This window comes from Camelus ferus, chromosome 8, assembly GCF_009834535.1.
Source record: "Camelus ferus isolate YT-003-E chromosome 8, BCGSAC_Cfer_1.0, whole genome shotgun sequence".
Taxonomy (NCBI): Eukaryota; Metazoa; Chordata; class Mammalia; order Artiodactyla; family Camelidae; genus Camelus; species Camelus ferus.
Genome location: NC_045703.1, coordinates 33,358,480 through 33,375,872, shown reverse-complemented (window position 1 = coordinate 33,375,872; position 17,393 = coordinate 33,358,480). Strand labels below are relative to the sequence as shown.

At 36.4% G+C, this 17,393-nt stretch overlaps 1 long non-coding RNA gene and 1 pseudogene across 2 annotated transcripts in view; one reads left to right on the top strand and one right to left on the bottom strand.

Moving 5' to 3' along the window:
* LOC116665341 overlaps positions 1-17,393 on the top strand; it is a 74,917-nt gene that overhangs the window by 55,267 nt on the left and 2,257 nt on the right. Inside the window, exon 3 of one of the 2 annotated variants that reach the window (XR_004321913.1) lies at positions 11,751-12,976. The exons of the other annotated variant lie outside the window; for it this stretch is intronic. This is a non-coding gene — a long non-coding RNA (uncharacterized LOC116665341). Of the gene's footprint in view, positions 1-11,750; positions 12,977-17,393 lie in introns of those variants that run through there. 2 annotated transcript variants of the gene reach the window in all.
* On the bottom strand, positions 618-2,195 carry LOC102509474 (annotated as a pseudogene).

Genomic DNA, 17,393 nt, shown 5'->3' with positions numbered 1-17,393 from the left:
ATGCATTTTCCTCCAATTGTAGGTAATGAATCTTGTCAGTAAGTCAGGGTATTCCTGTCACAATGTGCTAGAAACTTCTCTCTTCCCTAGCATAGTGGTTCTTCTGCTGCTATTCTAAGGTGTTTTATGGGCACAGTTTGAGTAATATCATTGTTTCCTTAGAATGTGCCTAGGACTAATCCCATTAAATCATGCATGTAGATATGTATGTGCGTGTAAGTCTGTATGCCTGTATAAGAAATTCCATTGCAGCAAAACTGGTTAGATTGCAGATCTCTGCACAATGAAACTGTTCGGACAGCTTGTTTATTTCAAGCACTCCTTTAATACTCTTTTTTTTTTTTCCTTATGAGCACGTCAACTTTAACTTTTGAAATTAAGAAATTGATCACAGGATTATTTTCTACCAATCAACACGAGGTGGTCTACAGACAAATCTCTTGATGGAATTTGATCTTACCGAAATTAATGAAGTGATCCACTGATGGAGATTAAACTGAAGGGTTAAATCAGAACACTTAAAGATGATCCGATGACACCGTTTTACATTCTCAAGATTTTGCTTTTGATGTTGCTGGGAAAGAGTAAGCAGAAAGCACAAAGCCGAAACTTCAGGATCAGCTTAGCGGCCTGAATCTGTACACCATAAAGCACAGGGCAGTTATCGACGTGGAAAACCCGATGATCTTCAGCAGGCCTGACACGGATGGCAGGTTTCTCTCCCAGAAGGTGTGGGTGATTTCTACAGGTGGAACATCCAATGATTCTGGTCCTTCGACCCATATGTCTTGCTTTGACACCTTCCCCAAAGCATTCAAGATCTTTGTATCTGCCTGTTCCCCAGCCTCTACTGCTCCTTCCATGTAACTACTCCGTTGTGTGGCAGTCTCCGTGCCAACGAAGTAAATTCTGCCTACTGGCTGGCGAATCACCCTTCCGTACTGATTCATGATCCCTCGGGGGAGGTAGGCGGTGTAACAGCCTCTGGAGTACTACTCCTCACACCAGTTCTTCTCTTCATAGTGCACCAGTTGTAAAGCTTCTTGGGGTCCTAGCACTTTGGCGTAGAGTTCACAGATTTTCCTTTTCCGTATTTTTTTATGGATTTTAGCAAGGCAGTCAGCTTTTCGAGCAAGTATGAAGCCCATGATGGCGGGCAGTGATCCATCTGGCTTGGTGTCATCTAGGGTTATTGAAATTGGAGCCTCCTCATCTTCAGTGATCATACAGCCACAATAATCGTTCTTCCAAAAGGCTTCCTTGTAATACATCATGCACTTAATGATAGCTCCCATTGGAAGGCACTGAATTAACTGGTTTCTCTCTGATGGGAACTCTGGTCTGAAGTGTATCTTGGCAGTCAAACTTATTTTCTTATTGGAGGAATGGCACTAATTATGTATTGGCACTCATAAAGTTCATGATTCAGTGTCCGAGTGGTGATGTTGTCACCTGACCGGTCAACAGAGGTGACAGGACACCTCAGCTTCACTCTGTCCCCGAGCAGTTGCATTATCTGTTCGCTTACTTGACCAGATCCACCTACAAACTCCATTCCTGGCCTCCATTGGTAACTGAGAATATCTGAGTGGTGCCTCCACACTGCTTCACGTACCACAAGAACTAGAGGGAAGACACCTCGTGGGGCTCCAAGGTCACACTGATATTCACAGAGATGCAAACTGCCTAGCGGTCTTTGGCCAACAGATTTTATCAGTGAGATCTTTCATGGTCGTCTTACCCCATTCCTCGCATGTGGAACCTCCCACGGGGTATCAGCTGGGATCTCCTTTCCCATATTATTCATTGTCCACCACAGATTGTTGTAATCCAGATATGCAGTGGGATTCCATACTGGAGGGAAGGTGCCCCGAAATAGATAAGTTCTCCCCTTGACATAATGAACAAGATACTCATTTACATTAACCTTGTAGGTTTCTAAACCCAGTTCCTTAGATAACCGAAAGATTTTGTTCTGGATCGGTCCTGCATAAGTCCCGCCAACATCTACGTAATCAACATTTTCATTCCTCACTGTATGTGTTCTTCCTCCAACTCTGTCCCGAGCTTCTAAAACCAAAACATTAACTCCATGTTCATTTAAGAGTTTGGCAGCAGACAATCCTGAGATGCCGCCTCCTATCACAACTATGTTGAACATCTGGCCCGTTGTTTGCCTTCTCCTGATTCTCCATGCTCTGGTTGAGACTCTCCCAGGGCGTGGGTATAGGAGTGGCCTTTAATACTCTTTTGACCTCCTATAAACTTAGACTTCTTATGTGTCAAAATGAATAAAATTATTTCTAACATCTGAAAAAAATACAATTATTTTTATTAACAGTCAGAGGGAAAAAATAGGGACATATTCAGGACTTAAGGGAATGCTCTATCCTAATTTTTGTATAAAGGACTTAAATAAATATAGGTAATTGCACAATAAAATTCAACTAGATGAATCAAGAAAGAAACCTTTTACTTATGTGTATATTATCTTGATTTGGATTTAGAAAGCCTTAATTAACTGGAATTCAGTAAAGTGAAATTGTAAGGAACCATCATTTGCTTTCTTAGGATTTCTCTGTAAGAAGAAGAAAGACAAATCACAGAAATTGGCAGGATGCATGGTGGTCCAATTGAGAAAAGATTGTGACTGCACCATATTTCTGCTAAGGGTCCATGAATAGCTCTAAAATACAAACAAGAAACAACAACTCATTTCAAAGACTTTAAAAGACAACATAATAATTGCAGGGTGTTTCTTATGGTCAACGTAGGTTCTCATCAATATGTCATACTTTTCCAGATAAATCTACACAACCATTTAATTGTAATTGTTACCAGTGACTCTAAGGCACTGTAACATTTTCTGTCATAAAAGAGGTTAAAGCAATTTTTATATACTATATTTACTAAAGTAGGAAAACTACTAAAATATTAGAAAAATGATCAACCATTAAGTTTGAAATAAAAAAGGATTTCGTTTGAGGCCGTCTAAAGTTTTCATTCTTTAGAAGATCTTGTTCCTCTAATTTCAGGCAGTCATTGACTTAATTTTACATTTTGTTTGAGGCCAAGTATTGTAATTGTAAAATGCATTTCAATAGATAAAAGCATAAGTTATTTAGGAATTACTAGAAATCTAAACAAAATTTAAAGTTTCAAAATAAGAGTGTCATGGACTTTAAACCACCTTTATGCTCCCAAGTTAATTATACATGTAGTCATGATCATATGCTTTTCACAATGTATATACTGTGTTTTAAACTGTTATCAATGCTCATTCAGTCAACAGGGAAGGTCTCAAATGCCTGGAAAATATTATCTGTCTGATTTTGTAATATCCATAACAAAGGAAATTTAGCCAGGCATCCCATTCTAGATTTACTGTGGACGACAGGTTTGACAGGAAGAAGAATATGATTTACAAATTGAAGAACAGAATATCAAAGTGAGTAGATATTTTTTAAAAACATTTAAAATAGACCTCTGTATAGAAAGCTGATAAAAGTATTATGTGAAAGATGGGAGCTATCTCTTTAAGTTGATTTATGTGGTCAGTGTTAACATTTAGTATATCAATATTGTGTGTGCTATATATTCTTTGGTAATCTTCTGTTTTCATGGACAAGCTCAGTATATAAATGTGCACCTATTGGCAGTAAATTCCATCTTCCTCTTATGCCAGGCCTTAACAAATACATTTTGGATTTTAGGCATATATGCAGTGGGTTTTTTTTCCCCACAAATTAATTATTTTATAAAGATTCTATGAGGTCTCCTTGTTGTAAATATTATGAAAGTATGCTTAGAGCCTGTGGTGGCAGTGGGGAGGTATTGTCTGTCTAAGGGAGACCATTTTCTTCTGGTGATTAACTCAGCATCACCAAGCAATACCCTTTGGGTCCAATTTCCTGATCTGTGGTTTGCAATGGCTAATTGCTAAAGGACCTCTTTATGATTCTATAAAACAATTATCTTTGAAATTTCATTTTCAAACAAAAAATATGGGAAATTTGGGATCTTTTTAAAATAGGAACTTAAGAAAACAGGAGTTAGGAAAATATAAATGGATGTTAATCTAAGATATACCCTTTTATCATGAAAATTTTTACTCAGAACTAGGTAAAATTAGAATCCCAGCCTCAGTATCTGCATGTGTTGAATATTTTTTTGGTTTTAATATGCTTTAGTACACTGTTGTGCCAGCACTAACAAAATGAGTTTTCAAGCAATAGTGTTTTCCCTAAGGAGAAAATTAAATGCTGGTTTGGTCTGTGTAGGAAGTGTGTAGGCGGGACTCTCAACTTTCAGGAAAATTTCTGTTTTTATGAAAAGATATTTTCCAGCTTCCCTTTGAATTACTTCCCTGAAAAGAGTGAAAAAGACTATGAAAATGGAATTGTCATGGTGACTTGCTTGATGGCAGAGGTGATCTGTGGCTGCTTCCACCTTTGCTGTAGTTGAGAGCAGAATCTAGGAGGAAGGAGAGAGGAGGTGTCACAGTAAGGTTGGGGAGGCAGTAGGCCCAAAGCTGCTTCAGAACGTGGTCTGATTGACAAGATCGCCTTGAGAGCTCTCGGTTGTTGACACCTGGTACCTGGTATGGGTTGAGCTGAGTCCCACCAAAATTCGTCTGTTGAAGTTCTAACGCCTAGTACCTCAGGATATGACTTTATGTGGAGACAGAGGCTTTACCAGGGAAATCAAGTTTAAATGAGGTCATTAAGGTGGGCATTTCTCCAATATAACTGGTGTTCCTACAAAAGGGGGAAATTTGGAGACAGACACATATACAGGGAGAATACCATGGGCACGTGAAAAGTGCCATCACCAAGCCAAGGGGTAAGTCCTGGAACCGATAGTTCCCTCACAGTCCTCAGAAGGAGCCAACCCTGCCAACATCTCGATTTTGGATTTCTAGCCTCCAGAACTGGGAGACGAATTCCTGTTAATTAAGCTACCTGGTTTGTTGTACTTTGTTCAGCAGCCCTAGCAAACAATACAACCAACCTGTATAAATTTAAGGAATAAGTAAGCAGCAAAAATTCTGATTGTATTTGAGTCATTGCAAAATGAAATTTTTGTATATTTGTTTGAAATGGAATTGAGTGGGGTTTCTTGTGATTTTATTTGTAATCAAAAGAATTTTAACTAAAAACAGTTACATATACATATTTATTCACACACATATGTTGTTAAAAAAAAGTTAAATTATATGTAAATATGGACTATAAAATGAAAGTCATTCTTCACTCTTCCCCCAGTTTTAGTTAGCTCCCTAGTGGTTAGCTGTTTGAAATCTAGCAGTGTATTTTTACAGTGCTAGATTCTTCATGTTATACCATACAGACTTGAATGAGATTTCAGCCTGATACTGGAGTTTTGCTAAAACATCACATTTAGAGTCTGTGCTGTAGGACTATGTTATAAGTGGGATCTTACGCTTCTCTTACCTCAACACCATAGATAGGCTATAAAATAGGTAGGCCTGTTATTTTAAATTCCATCCTATAATAATTAATATGTTTAGTGTTTGGTATATTACCAATCAAGGATGTATTTTTGACAAATCAACTCTCAGTTGGGGTTTTTCCTGAGTTTGTTTTGTTTACTACTTAAAATATTGTCATAGTTAATTAAAGAACAACTGACTACCTCTTGTTCAAGCTCTTTCCTAGGAATCAATAATAAATTACTTGCTTTCTATGAAGTTTGAATTGGTTATAGTGGAGTGATGCCCTTTTTATGAGAACTGAGTGAATCAGTAGCTCTCCTACCTGATGTAATAGCCTGGGACTTGAGCTATATAAAGACCTCTGAGTAGACAACCTGAACATTACAGAGTCCACACAAGAAAGCTCAAAGGTTTGCTGACAGACATGCCCCCGAGTCCTTAGCTGTTGTTTGTGTACTCATGGTTCCTGCATAGTTCCAATTACTTTTCTTGATGTTCCTAAATCCAAAGCAGATTGAAAGTCATAAAAATAAAACGTTTTACTCCTCCTATGCACAATGACAAGACTCAGAAGGAAAATCTAAACACTTAGTAGCTAGGAAGGAACAAAAAAACTGTAAAATGCTACAGTAAGTTGAGGTCATTTTTATATTAGAGTATGGTGCTCAAAGTTGCCCTGAGTCATTTTGAAAAAAAATTTTATTGTGATCAATATGCCCTGTTTAAGGTGGTAGAAAATTGTGTAATATATTTGAGAATTATTTCCATTTTAAAACTGTTCAGATATCGAAAGAAGTTGGTACTTACCAAGGGAAAGATTTAGCAATATCAAAAAATTTGCTCTCTACATAGTTGAGGTTTTATTAGTATCCCAATTAAAGTATGTCCTTTGCTAAGATGCCTCCGTTTATGATTGTACCTTAATTTATTTTACTTAGTAAGATAAAGACTTTATTCCACTGGCTGAAAATAAATTATGAGGTGATACGAAAGAAAATGTTTGTAGTACTCTACGTAGGCACGTTGAAAGCTATATTGTATCAGAATAAGGGATGCCCCCCAATATCAGCATACAGAATTTCACCAATGAATGGACTTCAAGCGAAGAAACTTTATTAAAATGTATGCCTCAAATTTTTGGAGCTCTGCTACTAAAGGGGAAGCAAGAGATCATAAACAAGATGGGATATTTTCAGCAATTTTAGATATCTTCTTTTCTTCAGCATCAGATCAATTGGTACATTGTTATTCAAATTGTATTCAAATAGCCCAATGTCAGTTTAGGATTGTAAAACAAAGGCCAAGAACATATCAGATGAATTTTTCAGTATTATAATTAAATCAAGGCGATATTTGTCACATTGAACAAAGATATTGTCTAATGAAATCTACCCCAAGTTTTGAACAGAGGGGTTTATGCTTGCCTGCTATTTGGCGATTCCTTGATAAGACGTCTAAGTGTGAAGTTACGTGCGCAATGTTAACAAAGAACAACTTATATTTGTAACAGCATTGTAGGCAGAGGTCTTTCAAAGTGCAAACATACCATCTTTCCTTCCCAAGGAGCTGTTGCGTTGCACATACGCTCTATAAATATCAAGTACAAGGAACCTGGTTTTTAATTACAAAGTAAAATACCATTCCAGAATTGCATAATTGGTGGTTGCCTTTTGCAATGCAATGAACATAAGGGAACCTGACATTAAATGTTTGATGTGTTGCCATGACATTTTCTGAAATTTTATTTTGCGCCACTTTTAAGCTGCAAACTATGTTAAATTTGAATTCCTTGGTGGGTAACGGAGTGATACAGAATTAAAGAATCTAACTGATGTTGGGATGCCTATGCTCATAGATTGTACAGTTCAGATTTTAGAAAAAAAGGAAATGCAGAAATAGACACACACTAGGGTCTTTATTCTCTCCTTACAGTAGTTATATGTTTTTCTGGATATAGAGGCCTTTTAGTCGGGGAGGGATGTCTCTAGCTTTCCCTTTGAATACAGGGAAGGATAACAGAGTGGAGGAAAAGACAGTGGCAGTCACTGCCCACCACGTTTCAATGTGCAGGCCACTAAGAAAAGAGTGTCACAGACCGTGCAGTGTGTATATATTTGTCGCTCAGTATACACAAGGGGATTTCACGTGGATACCAAAATCCATAGAAGTTCAAGTCTGTTATGTAAAATGGTGTAGTGCTGCTGGGCCTCTGAGCCGCGGGCTCCGCCTCCATGAGCGCTGCATCCGCGGATTCAGCAGCGCGCGCAGAATCCGGGCACTCGGAACCCGCGGATTTGGAGGGCCGACTGTGTTCCTATGCATCATACCATGGCTGGAAGGAGCAGTAGTAGGACTGCTGTTGTTCTAAATTCTCTCCGTTCTAAAGTGGCTTTTGGAGTTAATATTTGCTCAGCAGGGTTCAATACCACTGCAAATGATGGCAGCATCCCTGTAAACGGGAGGATAACGAACACTAGTTTCCCTCCTTCCTGCACGTGCATTTTCTACACAGGCAACCTTTTATTCCTCACTCCCCAAAGATCTCTGACATCTTGAAAAGTGGAGAGCCCAAATCTTAAAGCTAGAAGACACTTCAAGACGTCCTCTGTTCTGTTGCTGTAAGAGCAAAAGGCAATTAGGTGTTAAATTTTCTTCCTCATAATAAAATAAGGAGAAAAATAAATTCTCAATGGTGAAAATAAAAAATCTTGGGTTATTAATTTACTTATTGCTTCTTAAAGCACCTACTGAGAAACAAGAAAAACAGCTCTTCTAAGGTGGGTAAAATATAACTTGAATACTTCATTAGTTCTGAATGCTTAATGTTCATGTAAGTGCTTAAATTTCAAAGTAAGTACCGTCAGGAGTGCTGAGAATGAAATGGAGCCTGAGGAGGTGGCGCACCACCAGCCCTGCCCAAGCAGTCCTTCATATTTCCCTAAATATTAGTGCTTTTCACTCAGTCACATTTTGGGGTTATTTCCTTTGCCCCAAACAGACCTTTTTGGTTTCAGTGTTATTTATCATTGTGATGATCTAAACGTCAGAAGTAGGGTCACTTAAACACATGGATAACCTAGCTATTTTGGCATTTTCCTTGATCTTAGAAACATTGTAAACAGAGCATGGCTGTTTCTGCCTTAATCTGCTGAGAAGTGCTCAAGGCCAACACTTAAATTCTCTGCCCCCCAACTGCCCCCACCAACCTTGCTTTTTAAAAATGATGCTTTAGTTATTTATTTAAAATATTAAATTGTTTTTGTTACTGATATTACCAATAATATTTCTTGCATTTATAAAGCAATATATCTATAAGGTATTTATGAAGAAATATTTATGTTTGCTGTTTTAGAGGGAAGTAAAAGCCTTCCTCAGAATCAGTCAGCTTCAGATAGAATCCTAGAGCTAATGACCATTACAGTGTTCCTTTTTGACTGTTGCTCTGGGTACCATAAAAAAAATTAATCTGTTTCCTAACTAATATTCCCTGTTTATATCTTCTCTTTAAATATCATGCAAAAGTGCACCCAAATTAAGTCTATGATAACATGCATGTAGATTGGGTTAGTTTTGAAGGCTTCTAATTTAGCCAAATGATTCCACTTTAAAAAATTATGAGTGCTATTTTTTATTGGGTTGAACACTGGAATAATTGATTTGATTACATGTATAAGTGGCTTGAAGTAATGTTGCAGATGGACAATTTAAAATTATATAAAATTTCCTTGCTTATGTACATTTTTCAAGAGTGATTGCTGATTTAGTGAAACATATATCAGAGTCAGAAGAGGGGTGAAGATTCTGAGGATGAAAATGAGAGTTTTAGGAGATGTTATAATCCCAGTTATGTTTCTGTCTGATAACAACATGCAGAAATGGGATCTGTTCTGCCAAAGGGAAAAATATACTCTTCAATGGAGAGTAAATATATATTTTTGCAGTCAGGATTGAAAACATTCCTTTCAGTAAAGGATTGGCAGCTTTAATTGGCATTGGAAAGCTAAATTTAGCCATTAGACAAATGTAGCAACTGTATTTCACTCAATACACATTTATGCAGCTTTTTCAATAGCAATGATTTATACTGCCTTGACCCAGGACGCTGAAACATGTAAGCAGAGCATCTCATTTTCTGAAATTAAAACAAAACCAAAAACAGAATCTATCTAAGGAGATAAACCAATTTAGAAAAGACCACATCAGTTCAGATGGAGTGAAAATGGCATACATGATAGATTTTGGCATTCACAGACTACGGCTGTGGAAATTATGAGCCAATTTTATTTCCTGTTGTTTACAGTGGACTAATGGCATAGAAAGTCCCATAATCTCAATTAAATTTAATTCCTTATTCATAGTTCTTGGCATATATACCAAAATATTTGTTGAATTTTTTTGAAGGAATGAATGACACTGAATTGGAGAAAAATTCAAACTGGTTTTATGGGTATTATTTAGAATCATATTTGATTTTCTCTACACCACTAATGTTATTATGAAATTTATCAGCAGTAAGCTATCATGATTATAATATGAGCTTATTTACATAAAACACAATATAAAAAGCTGACTTGGGGGGAGGGTATAGCTCAAGGGGTAGAGCACATGCTTAGCATGCACAGGTCCTGGGTTCAATCCCCAGTACTCCCTCTAAACATAAATAAATAAATAAGTAAACCTAATTATCTCTCCCCCTAAAAATTAATAAAAATAAACAATTTAAAATAATACTGACTTATCCTACCTTATATGGTTTTCAGAGGTTCAGTGTGGGCCAAATGTCTTTGACCTCTTAGACATACAATATAGCTAAAAATGATATAGTAAGTTAAGTGAGTGAAGAGTAACTACTTTGTGGATTATTGTGAGCAGGGTTGATACAGAGACTTTAAAAATCTATTATCTTGTTTTTAAGTTTCACACTAATAGCTCACATATGCATTTTAACTCCAATAGTCAGCTAAATGTTTGGAAATAAATCTGTCTTTCTTTCCTTCAGCCTCACCTAGACTGTTCTTGCCTTCCCCACTGCCTGTCTAAACCTTCAGAGCCAATCCAAAAGGTCACCATCCATGGGCTTGTCTCCATGAGACCTTTAAAATTCATCCTCAGTATTATAATCTTCATTGAGCTTTTACTTTTTTTCTCCTATTGCGCTGTGCCTAATGGAGTGTTTCGTACATAGCAGTTATTTAATAAACATTTGTTGTAGGTCAACCATAAGATACAATTTAGGGTTTTCTTAGGTCAGGAGCTAAGTCATCTCCTTGTTGATCTCCTCCTACTCCATGATGATAAAATGTATCCTAAAATAGAGAGAGTGAGCTCACCTCAGTGCTTTGCTAATAACTTTTAAAAATTATATAAAATAGCTAACATTTACTTAGATTTTACTAAGTATCAGGCACAGCAAATTCACTGTGCTAAGACTTTTATAACCATCATTTTAGTTATGTCTCATAATTTTGTTAGAATAGGTAATAATGTTCCCCCATTGAGACCTAGATTCATGAAATAGTTTGCTTAATGCTACTCAGCTCACTAATGGCAAAGCAAAGACCTGAACAGCACTTAACTACTGAGTCTATTGTGCCTATTCAAGTGCTCAAATCAAGTCCAAAAGTAGGAAGGGCTAAGTTTGAGTTCCTACTGCATGGTTGAGCAAGCAGATTATTTTGATTCCTTGATGCCTTTTTTAAAACCCAGTATTATTAATCAAGTAATACATCTGTAATACTAGGTACATAAAAGTTTTGTGGAAATATTAAGCCAGCTTCTAAATATGGCATCTGTGGTAATATGATTCTGTATGTCAATTTTTAATCCAAGAGTTATATTTCATTTATATCAAATGCTGTAATTGACAATATATTTTATATATTATCTCATTGGATTCTTACAACCATTGAGTTCAGAAACTCTATATTATCTGGCTTTACTGCAGAGGATTTGAGCTTGAGAAAGGTCAGGATACTTCCATCAAATACAGAGAAGAAAATGTGACAATCAGTGTGTATATGTCCATGTATGACTGAAAAATTGTGCTGAACACTGGAATTTGACACAACATTGTAAAATGATTATAAATCAATAAAAAATTATAAAAAATACAGCAAGTAAATGTGCAATAATTAGCTCTTTTTATGACTTCTGATTCTGGAATATGTATTAATATCTCAACATGTATTAATATCTCAACATATATAAATTCGTAATAAAACTTCACTAAAGTATATTTGCATGTTAACAAATTACTAATAACAATAATAATAGCAGCTTTACCACTTTCACACAGGTTGAGTACATGAATTGTCATCCAAACCAAGACTCCTTGAGAATGGCAAATGTCAAATTGGAAAGCTGAGACAACAAGCATAAACTGCACCAGCCCAGATAAACTGGGACGTGTGATCCCCCAACAGCACCCATCTTGTGCGAGGTCCTATTCTAAATGCTTCATATGAATTAATTCTCAAAACCTTATGAGGTAGGAATTATACTCATTTTTCAGATGAGCATTTTGTGATGTGTTTATGGTCACACAGCATTTGTGGATTCTTTTCAGTGCTCTGTGCTCTACTGCATCTCTTTGCTTGCTTAAAATAGGGGAAGGGAGAGCAAAGACCAAAAGGATAAGGACCTGGGAAAAGGCAGATAATGGTTATGAGAATTTAATAGCCGAAAGTGATAGCTAGCTGTTTTCTAATGTCTGTAGCAGAGTTGGGGGAATAGAAGTTTGTGGGAAGCAGTGGCGATTAACTAAGGAAACATAGACAATATATCCAACAGTCTTGCTGGTTACTCTCTTTTTCTTTTTAAATTGCACATTGACATGTAATAGGGGTAGTTTTGATGTACTTGGTGCTCTTGGATAATTAAAGACCTGTGAACAATTAGGTGGAGCCTCTAGCAGATGACTTCCATGTTTCTAGGTGAGATGAGTGAACCAATCAGAATTAATTTGTTAGTATTAATTGGACCCAGCCTGGGATAGACCCCAGTTTCACACTGTGAAAAACCCTTGAGCTTGTCCTGCCTCTGCTAAGGCTAAAGTTTGTTTTTCTCTAAGTGAGTGTCATCTGTTTGAAGTCCTGGACCCTTTCTTTAAGTACATTTTTTTTCTTGCCAGCTCTATCCCCTTTTAGTTTGTTGAGAAAAGGTTGTTGGCATTCCACTTCACTTGTCAGGCCGCCTATAAAGGCAAAGATTAGAGATCTACAAGTGAAAAGGAATATTTCAACAAACAATGCCTGGTACTTTCAATCTGATCACTTTACAAACAAGTGGATGCTTTCTCTATTGTACAAATGACCTCATCAAGGAAAGTAGATTAAGCTTTGGATCACCCTACGCAGAGCTACCCCTGGCGCTTACCGCCATCACAGGCCTATTCTTCTGCTCTTCTCTTTCTTTAAGAAAAAACAAAGACAACTCTAAATAACATTCATCTCATTATTTTTTAAAAATGGTATATTTCTATACCTCCAATAGTTAAATGTAAACAATGTTTTGTTAAATGTGATAAATTACATTCACAATGATTTTAAAGCAACCTCTCTTTTGCACAGGCATTGTGCTAGAATTTCTTTCATATCTTACTTAATTCTCAAAATATCCTAGTACCACTTTCCCATTTTAAACATAAGCATGGGTCAGAGAGATTACATAACTTGCACAAGGTCAACAGTAATTTCTTCAGAAGATAAATATGTTGTCTTGGTTTCTACCAAAATTAAAATTTTTTCAAAAAAAATGCGCAAGAATATTTGCACTTCTCTTTAATAACATATTTAATGATATATCACTTTTGTGCATTTACTGTATTCTAATTGTTTTGCTAAATACTTTTTTGTATGTATTTGTATTTTAGCTTTACCATAACCTTAGAAAAAAGTCACTGTTATCTTCATTTTACAGGTGAGAAAATGGTAGCTAAATAATTTATCCAAGGTGATTGATAAATAGCAAAGCTGGAATTCAAACCCAGGCCTATATGACATGAAAGGAAACTTAGTTATACTAAATTATTTTCAGTAGTGCAAGTGGAGTCCTTTAATAAAGCACCGATTTTGCACAGCATTGATAGGCTTTTTATAATTTTATAAATTTACACTACTTACACAATTTTTTTCCCCACAAAATCGAATACAGGTTGATGACCTTAAATTTTCTATTTGGGATTCTTAACAACTTGTGCCATATGGTAATTTTCTATATCATTTAGACTCAAAAAGATTTTAAATATCTAAGGAAGTGATTTTAGAAACCAAGCAGTTCAATTGCACAAAGGAAATGACACACAGAAAAGTGAGGTTTGTCACCATCACACAGGTTCTAAATGAAACATCTCCTGATTTTGCTGACAGTGCTGAGCTGTGAGTGGTTTCTACAATCATTTGTATTTTGGATCAGGCCACAGTAATAATAATAGCAACAATAATATTGGTATTACAACCACTAACACTTATGGAGAGCTTGGCTATATTCTATGGTTCTTTACATTTATTACCTCATTGAACTCTCTCAACAACATTGTGAGGCTAGTTCAGTTGTGATTCACATTTTATAGGCAAACAATAAAACTCAGAGGTGGTTAAGAATCTCAAGATCACTCAGCAGGTTAACTGAAATCAGCTTAGGTCAGGCCAGAGGCTCTTAAGCTCCATGCTATAATTACTCCACTGGCCATGCTCAGTTCTCAGTCTTGCTAGCTCTTCCCTCTCCACAGCGAGGGGCTCTGAACTATTATGAGCATGCTGATCCCTGGCTCAGCCACTGGAACCAATTCTGATCTGGTGCTAGAGAGATTTGAAGTCACCTCTGCTGCTTTCGTGGCATCTGCTTATTTCTGAGGCTTTTCTTCCCATCTGCATCTCTTGCCTATTCTTGTATCACTGCAGGGCTCCTCTCCTAGCCCACTGGTGGTACTTCCTTCTGTGATGCAGGCCTCTGGGGATGGATTGTGAGCTTACACATTATTTGTACAGTCTGGGCACTGATGGCTAACTTCTGTTATAGCCACTTTCACAGTCCACTTCTGGGTGAAAATCCTATTTTATAATAGGATATTAACCAGGAGTGACCAGTTCTAAATAAAGCACTAATCCTTTGGACTGAAGTTTGTATGTATTTAATGTGTTTTCAGTATATAAAGTAGAAATCATTTTGATTTTGTCCCTTTTTGGAAAAATGGTCTCTAACATCCAGTGAGACAGAATGTATTATAGGAAGTTACCAAATCAAGAGATAATTTCTTCTTCAGAACTGATCTTTTGTAGGTGAATATCTTCTATAGAACAGATGTTCTATTAACTAGAGCCACATCATGAATCTCTACTATGAAATCTGATTATTGAGAACTCTATTGGTGAAGAATTCTTGAACTTAAAATGTATTACTGATTTTTTAAAATTGGTATTGGATGACTATGCTTTTGTAAAATTGTTCATAGACGAAAGCTTACCAGTTGACCAGTTGTAGAAACCCAAGGAAACAAGTGTTCTGATACCTTAGAGAATTCAAACCAAGCTCATCTGTTACAAAGCATTTTAAAAGTAATTGCTGTTTTTAAATTGTTTAATAAGGAAAGATTATTATTTGTCATTTCAAAATCCCTTGAAAAGTCAGCTAAGTGGAAAGTAACTGAAGGCTCTGACTGCTGGAAGTCTTGTTTTAATAACTGAAGAATCTAGATTCAGAAATTCAAAGTGATCTCAAGCTGCTTGGGGCAAAGGTGAAGAAGGGAAGAGAGAGATAATAAAAATCTGGCATACAGTTTCTGCAAGATTTTTGGTCAATAAATCTCAACTCTTAAATCTCTGCTCTGATCTAAAAGAAACATCCAATGAAGCATGCCAATGTTATGTGTTACTGAGACGTGTCATCAGGTTATACACAATTCAGAAGGAAATTGATGGAAAACCACAAGTTCATTTTAGTGAGGATTTCAGAGATACTTAATTAAAATGGGTTCTGTTCTATCTGGCCAACACTGATAACTTGTGGAAAGGAAAACCTGTCCATCCTGCTATTATTAAAAGTTGAGGATCTAGAAAAGGCACATACAGATGAGGGCACAGATATTTTTTTTGGAAGTAATGCAGTTGTACTTATCTGTAGCATTCATGTAAAATGGCACTTTTAGTTCAGTGTTTTATGTTCCCAGTGTATTTAAGTTAAACAGAGGGCTGCAGTAAGATAGTCCCCAAATGTTGGAACCTGGTCACGAAAGGTTCACATTCTCCATGGTTGAATATAGTCAAAATCAACATAGAATCAATAAGTATATTCATGTGAAGAGAAACATACCTTGCTGATTAATATAGAATGTTTCTCAAATCTTCATTTTGAGTGTGTGCTTAAAGAATTCATGACTGGAATGTGATGATGTAGAGAAACTGAAGTCAACTCAATGATGTCATAATCTGACTGAGATAAGGATGAGTTAGGGAAAGAATTGCTTGGAGTTCAGATCTATCTCCTAGTTTCTCTTGCCAGTGACCAGGAACATCCATTCCTAAATGAAGTGTCAGTACCCTTGGATTAAATTTATCCTGGAGATAATTCTATGTGACCACCAATTTAGTGGAATTTTCCTTGGGAAACTTTCCAACTTTCTTTGCCCTAATTTGTACTTCACCAATGTTCCATCCAAACCCCAAACAAGAAGAAAAATCTGAGGACACATTACAAGCTCTATTCTTTTTCATCAGCTCTAGTGCTCTTAAATAAACTGATCATATAAATCTTTAATTTCTTATGGGTTTGGTAAAGGTGAGTCAATGAAGGTAGGAAAGAGAAACTTCAAACTATTGCTAATATTTCAACAAACCTAATAGAAATTACATGTTTTTCATTGATGGGGTTATAATAGTCAATTATTCTAGCTAAAGATTCTTTGCAAGAATTATGTCACATCATAGGGCAGCAACATTGGTTATTAGAGTCTTATGTGTGTGTGTTGGGGGTGGCTAAAAAGAAAACAATGATAGGAATTGTTGGAAAAGAGATAGGAATCACTGTTGTCTGAACAGATACACTCTGGTTTAATTAATAAACCAAGTTTCTTGATCTACAAAGCTGAAATTTGCACTGTGTACTTACTTTTTTGTGAAGAGTTTCCCATTTACTGTCATGACTCTTTAAATACAGGAAGAATGAGTAATTTTGAATTTTGAGGTAGGTAGGCATAAAGACATCATAATAAAGCATCATAGTGTAATAAACTCCATTTCTGAGTTAACAAGGAAGTGAAGTTGAAAGATCAATCCATCACTGGAGAGCTATGCAGAAACAGAAGAGTGAAGAGAAAGCATTTAGAAGGTCAGATATGAATCTAGAACAGTCTAAAAATTTACCCTTGACACTTCTGTAAAAGAATAATATGTGCTATAGGGCAGGATTTTTTCCATCTCAGCACTGTTGATATTTTGAGCTGGACAGTTCTTTGTTGGAGGAATGCCCTGTGCATTCTAAGGTGTTTATCAGCATTCCTGGACTCTACCTAGTGGATGCCAGTAGCATCCTCCTAGTGGTGGCAATAAAGTGTTCTCAACATTGCCAAATGTTGGGAGAGGGTTGGGTACAAGATTGCCGTGGTAGAAAATCAATGCTCTGATGCTCTGGCAGGCTTGCTGGGCACAATTCCTTAACAAAGTAGCTTTTCTTGGTGCTTTTCTTTTGCTGTATTATATCTTCAAGTGTTGGAGAAACCAATTAATTGATTCTAAGGTGTTGAAAGAATCTTTACAGCTAATCAGTTGGCTTTGATGCAAACAATGCAGGTTCTTGTATCACAAGTTAAAGACGTCAAATGATATACAGTTGTATTTTATTATCAGTCGGTAACTCCACCCTCTTCCAGATTATCTGGCAAAATATGCCATTTAAAAGATAGGAGTCCACTTTTCCAGGATACCTGCCTTTGTATTTTGTTATA